Genomic DNA, 6,905 nt, shown 5'->3' with positions numbered 1-6,905 from the left:
TGCAACCACTCTCGAAATAACTTTCAATCAAAATTTCTTACATCCCAATATGGCCTGCTTCTTCGGCTCATTGGAAGGGGAGTGAGGGAACGAATTCCTAATTACCCATTACATGACCCCGCAGCCTTTCCGCCACGGCTCAAAGGGGTCACGTCTCAATTGGGGTTGTGATCCACCCCCTCCTTTTCTCCAGGGTTCGCGGAAATCAGGTAAACCCCAATTGGAGAAGCGGCCTCCCCCTCTTCTCCATAACTCCCTGAAGACAGATAAACCCCAATCAGCGAGCCAAACCCCTCGTGTCCTCAGAGAGGTTTGAAGACCAAGTGACACATGCCAGTGCTGCTTGCTACTCATCTGCGCTCTACCCCAAAGTTCCTGTGAGGCTGATAGAGAAATTAGAATCCAATTTCTAAAGCCTGCTCCTGAATGCAGCACCTCTAAATCTGTAAGAACCCATGCAGAGTTGTCCATTATGGTTTTTGTCCCCTGTGTCAAGTTCTGTCCTGGTGGCATTTCTATTTTCCCTTGCACCTCCGACCTATTTCCTACATCACCACTCATTCCACGCTCAGGACTCCCACACACAGCAGGCTCCACACATTCCAAGGCTATGTGTTCACATACCACACAATCAACTTTGCCTGCGTAGTGACCAACTGCCTCGCACTCCAGGGCTACATTCTCGACCGCCAGGTGAGTACCCACACACGTTTCGGCCTTAGCAGCACACACCAGTGCTGTAATCTGGAGTGTGGGCTCACAGCATTCATTCACAGGCATTCCACACACACATTCAGGGGTCACGCATACGTGCACCCCATCGGACAGAATCTCTACATTAACATAAAATTCAATTCCTACCTTAAGCTCATCGTCCGCACCATGTATGCATGTGCCCACGTACCTGCTTCATTCCAGAGTCACCTCGGTCCGGTCGCTTCTCCCCAGCAGGTTACATATCATTGGTTCGCCACTCTCCTCCGGGGCTGTCAGCTCCACATGCTGGACCTGCTCAAAATGTGTTTCATTCGTCAACAACCCCGTATGCTCCTTCAATGTCTCCTTCACCAGGGTTTGCTCTAATTGTGGTGTCATCCGACGAGTGATATCAATCAAGTCCCGCACCACTAACATTACTCCTTGTGGTGATGCCACACATCCCACATTATTGTGCTGTTCTACTTCCTGGCTCCATTTTCTTTTCCATTTGAGTCGTTCTTCTTCTTCTCTGAGCCTTTTTAGTTGTTCGTTATCTTTCTGAGTTTTTCCATCTCCGCGTACTCCAACCTTGTTCTCTCTCCTTTTGTTGGTCAATTTCAAATTTATATTCTTTTTGTTTCCTATCCCACTGTCTCTCCTGTTCTTCATTCTCCAATCTCGTCGTTTCCCTCAGTTGATTGATTTCCCTTTCCTGCTTCATTCCTTGTTCTTTTTGTTTCCTATCCCACAGTCTCGCTTGTTCCTCATTCTCCAATCTCGTCGTTTCTCTCAATTGGTTGATTTCCCTTTCCTGCTTAATTCCTTGTTCTTTCACCATCTCCACGTACTCCAACCTTGCTTTGGCTTCTAACTGTTCGATCTGCACAGTGTGGTTCCTTAACGATTCATTCTCCGTTCTCTTTCTTTCCTCTCTTAACATCCTCAGCTCGTTTTGTAATTCCCTCTCTTTATTTTGGTGTTTTTGTAACTCAGAAGCTCTTTCCCATAATTTCTTGCTCATCTCCGCACCTCTTTTGCATGCTTCCCTCTTCATTTCGTCCATTCTCTTACCATATTCCTTGCTCATCTCCACACCTCTTTCGCATGCTTCCTTCCTCATGTCGTCCATTCTCTTACAGTTTTCCCTTAGTTGTTCCAGATATTCCTCTTTTCTTTCTATCTCCTGTTCTCGGATTTCTCTTGTCCGATTGCCTGTGCTTACCTTTCCCTTCAGTAGTTCCAATTCCAAATCGTGTTCTCGTTTTTCCTTTCCCAGCTTTATTTTTCCATTCTTTCTCCAAGCTCTTCCTATCCTGGGAGTTACTAATTTGCTCCTCCTCGATTCTTTCGTTCATTTCGCTCTTCTCTCGTTCCAACTTATGGGTACTCCACTCTACTTTCCTCATTTCTCCCTGTAGTTCCTCGAACTGTCTTGACTTTCCCAGCAATTCTTCCTTCAGTTGTTTCAATTCCAAATCATGTTCCCATTTTTCCTTTTCCAGCTTTGTTTTCCAGTCTTCTTCCAAGTTCTCCTTATTCCGGGAGTTACTAATTTGCTCTTCCTCTATTATTTTGTTCAGTTCACTCTTCTATTGTTCCAACTTATAGGTACTCCACTCAACTTTCCTCATTTCTCCCTGTAGTTCCTCGAACTGTCTTAACTTTCCCATCAATTCATGGGTAAACCACTCTACTTTAATCCTTTGTCCACATAAGTAGGGTGAATATACTGATTCTGGCTCACTTTTCCCCATGTAAATGAATGGGGGATTTTCAGCGATTTATATTTTTTTTCCCTAAAAATAAACCCCCCTTTTTATCCCAAGGTATATTTATTTGTCTCCCCTTTTAACCTAGGGAAACTTTTTAAAAATTAAATAAACATGTGTGTGGGGCAGGGGATGGGGCAGGGGTTTGTGTGGGCAGGGGTTGGGGCAGGGGTTTGTGTGGGCAGGGGGTCGTTGTCGTTGGGACATGGGGTCGTTGGGTCGGGTTTATGTGGATGAGGCTTGATGTGGATGGGTGGATGGGTGAATGTGCGGGTGGAGCTTGCATGGATGGGTGGACAATTTTTTAAATTAACCAATGCATATTGTTTAGCTCACTCATTGAACCTATAAAGATTTGTTCATTCTCAAATTCCTTCAAAAGTTTAATTTTCTTTGCACAATAATCCCCATCAAAAATATTTAAAAATAAAACATTTGAATCTTTATATTTTTAAGATACCCCTTTTCCTTATTAAACTTTCTCTTATCATCTATTGTTTCTGATTCGCAATTTAAACAGAAAGAAGAATATTTATAAATAATAAGGGCTTATCTATCACAAAACTTGCAGAGAGTTAGTTTATTCTCCATACTTAAGGGTTAAATTTTTAGTTAAAATAGAGTTTTGTTTAACACTAAATAAAGATGTTTTCAGGCACATTACAACGATTCCAAGAGATTTCAAGTGAAAAGACGGAATATGTAAAAGAAGTCAAACAAAGAAAAGGAAAACATTCTAACTTTTGGAGAGATGTTATTTCTAATTATTCATCTGATATTGACTTTGAAGGAACAGCATATGTTTTTAAAACTAGTGTGAAAGTTGTTTTTTCTAGAGTATCACCACTTGCTATTGAGATGATTGAAAAACTTAATCTGGAGTCTGATTCAAAAATTGATAAGACTCTTGATCAGAATGGTGTATTTTTAAATAATTTTCAGACTGATAAGTATATTCATAAGAAGGGTGTAAGAGGAATAATGAGATTTAGGTCAATTATAAATAGGGATGATTATAATAAAATAAGCTTTAATTTAATAGAAATTGAGGAAGTTAAACGTAAATTGATCAATATTATGGGTGAATTAAGCATTTAGTTTTAAGTAAAAAAATTACTAATAAATGGACTCTCTTAAAATGCCTATCAAACAACTTGAAGCTGAACTAGAAAATGTTTCAGATAAACCAAATCTAGATAACTTTGAAAGTGATTTTGAAACAATCTTTTATGATCTTGAAATAATAACTGAAAATATAAACGATGGTAATGAGTATACTAGTTTAGTAGTATTTTTTTTTTTTTGTTAAGTATTGTTGCGAATTCGCGCCCGCCGGCGTGCGAACGGCCACGTAACTCGAATCGCGGCACGTCGCCAACCGAACGGACAATTCTGTCGTGACCCTCTTGGACTAACGCCGGGAGCTAGTCACGGGTGGGCCTTTCGGCCTCACCACGATTGTGCCAATCGGCCCCCCGCGTGGGATAGGGTTGTTCGCCAAACTCGACCTACCTAAGTACCCACGCGGAGGGTAGACCGGGCGATCGCACCTCGCCGCAGGTCGACTCCGGACACGGGCCAATTAAGCGACCCGTTCCGTACTATCGGGATAACCGAGCGGTGTTATCGTCGGCCTCGACGGTTCCGATTAATTATCGGGCGTATTAAGCCCACTACCAACCCTTTACGTGAAGCAAGATGGAGATTCAATTAAAGAAAAGACGAAGCGAAACGGGAAAACAGTTCAACATAATGCACATTTATTCCGCGGCACACGGAGAGCACACATATACAATTACAACAATTATGCACATATATCAAATGCTACAAAAGAAACACAACAATGCAGATCTACTACCGACTACGCGAGCACACGGCAACACTTACACAGTTTTACTTTACAGACGGCGCCAACTACACATTTACTCAAAAGCAAAAGAAAAGGGCCACCCTCAAAGACAAGGGGGCAGACGGGGCCTGTGGGCCGCGAGACCGGGTGGATCCTACCCGTGTCTTTGTGATGAGCCGCAAATGTGGCGGCGCGGCGGTGCCCCGACTCCGCGCTCCTTCGCGGGTTTCGTTGGCACTGCTTGGAGTGGGGTGGGAACGGCCCCCCCCTTTTAGCACTATCTCAGCGCGGGGGGAAAAAAAGGGGGAATTGTTGATGCTCTGGGGAAAGAGGATAGCTGGCTTGCTTGGGTTCCGCGACGAGCGACTCCACTGCGAGCTCGTCACTTACCGCAGTCTTCCTTGCCTCGGACCCGAGCTATCCGGTCTCCTCCGCAATTCTCCTCAGCCGACTGCAGCAAACCACCTGTACGCCCTCGCCTCCCGACTCACTCCGCGCTCCAACCCGACTCGACCGCGCTCCAAGCTCCAGGCTTCCCCTCTCTGCAGCTCCACGACAGATTCCGAACCCCGACAGCCTGCGAGCTCCACTCGGCTCTCCGACCTCTCCAGACTGACTCTTCTCAAACTCTTTTGACTGAGCCTGACTCGACCCTGCACTCGGCACTTTATAGGCCGGCAGGAGAACCCATATGCAAATTTCTGGATCAGAACGAGCTCGGGGGTGGAGCCACGCTCGCCCATTGGATGGAGAAAAAGGGGCGTGCGTCTCCCCTGATCTTCGAATTTGCATATATCGATTCTACACCGACGCGCCTGGAGGTGAGGCCAAACCGCCCCGCGCTTGCTGATTGGACGGATCAGAAGTGGGCGTGTATCATTCCTGATCCGAATTCTCCTCGGAAAGGCCGCACTTTGCACTCGCGGTTCGGCGCGCGTCCCGTACGAGGCCAGGACAGCCTGACGCTCGGCGTTCACAAGTGGTGCGGGAATGGCCGCAGAAGGAGGGGTGAAGGTGGTGGAGGGTTTATTGTGGTGGTTTATGGCCATGGCAACGTTTGGAATGGCGGTGATGCGACGTTTGCGGGAGCGAGTTGTGAAGGTAAAGGTCGTGGCTGTTGGCGTTGTAGTTGTTGTGAAGCGGCGTTGCAGTTGGTGGTTGTTGTGTGATGGCGGTTGAGACGTGGTTGGTTCAAAATAAAGATAGAACAGAAAAACGGCTATCTCAAAGGGTCGCAGCCCGAATGAATCACATTTATTCCCTCTAAACAACGGGTTTGGGGCTAACTCGGACTCTCTGGAAAATCCTCTATTTCTCTTTGCCGATGACTCCACCCTCTGCCGTACCATCTGTCATCCCTCAGACCGGCAAGCAGCAGCTTCTTCGCTCACTGCAGATCTGGATAAAATCACAAACTGGTCCATCACGTGGAACATGTCTTTCAATCCAGACAAATCTCACACTCTCACTATGTCTCTTCGAAAGGACCGTTTACAAAACCCCCCCATCCACTTTCTCAACAATCCTCTGGAAGAAGTCTTTTCTTTCAAGCTTCTGGGTCTCACTATCTGCCATGACCTTTCCTGGGAAAGTCACATTTCCAACCTTGCCTCAAAGCCAGTCGCCGACTGGGAATCCTCCGTCGTGCAAAGTCCTTCCTCGGCCCTCTTGAGCTCCTGACCACTTACAAAGCTTTTGTCCGTAGCCTGATGGAGTACTGCTCTCCCCTCTGGGCTGGTGCTCCTGCCTCCCACCTTTCTCGACTTCACGCTGTCGAAACCAGGGCTTTTAAGATCATTGGCATCTCCCGCAATGAAGCTGAGTCTTTGGGCCTCTCACTCAATCACCGCAGGTTGGTCGGTGGTCTTTCTGTCTTCTACCGACTCCTCTCCAGCCTTGCCCCCCTGCTCTCTCTGTGATTTGTCCCAACCACATTTCCACAGGGCGCTCAAGGTCCGCCAACAACCCCCTTCTGGTAAAACTACCAAAATCACGAATCACTGCTCATCTTCACTCTTTCATTCCTCTTTTTCCCACCTTTGGAATAAACTTCCTCACTCTATTCTTTCCCATTCTTCCCTCCAGGCTTTCAAAACAGCTGTTCACCACCACCTCTTATCTTCCCCCATCCAAATCCTCGATCTTTTCTACCCCGATAATCCACCCAGCCCACTTCCTTCAATTCTCCTGCTTTCCTTCCTGAAAGTCCCTTTAATGTCCATCTTCCCCTCGCCATGTTCCCCGTCCCATCCCCATCCCTCTCCCTTCCACAGTTCACCTGTGTCTGTTCCCCAATGTTTTGTCCCTTCCACTCCCGCCCCTCTTGTCTCATGCCTCCTTGCTGTGAGTTGTGCGTTAGCTCTCATACGAGCCTCGACCAAGGTATACAAAAAAAAAAAAAAAAAAAAATAAAAAACTACGCATGTACTTAGAGCTATCTCACCTACGGGACCTGAATGGTGGTTTGCGAATTTCCTCAACCGCAACAGTATTTATAATTAGTTATTGGTTAAGTATTTATTTATTAGTTAAGTATACTAGTTTAGTAGTATTTATAAATCATTTAGTAGTATTTTTAATCTGAAGAA

Source organism: Eptatretus burgeri, chromosome 17 (assembly GCF_056783735.1).
Source record: "Eptatretus burgeri isolate ZD-2024b chromosome 17, Ebu_testis_v1, whole genome shotgun sequence".
In the NCBI taxonomy this organism is placed as follows: domain Eukaryota; kingdom Metazoa; phylum Chordata; class Myxini; order Myxiniformes; family Myxinidae; genus Eptatretus; species Eptatretus burgeri.
Note: the sequence above shows the minus strand (reverse complement) of the source record.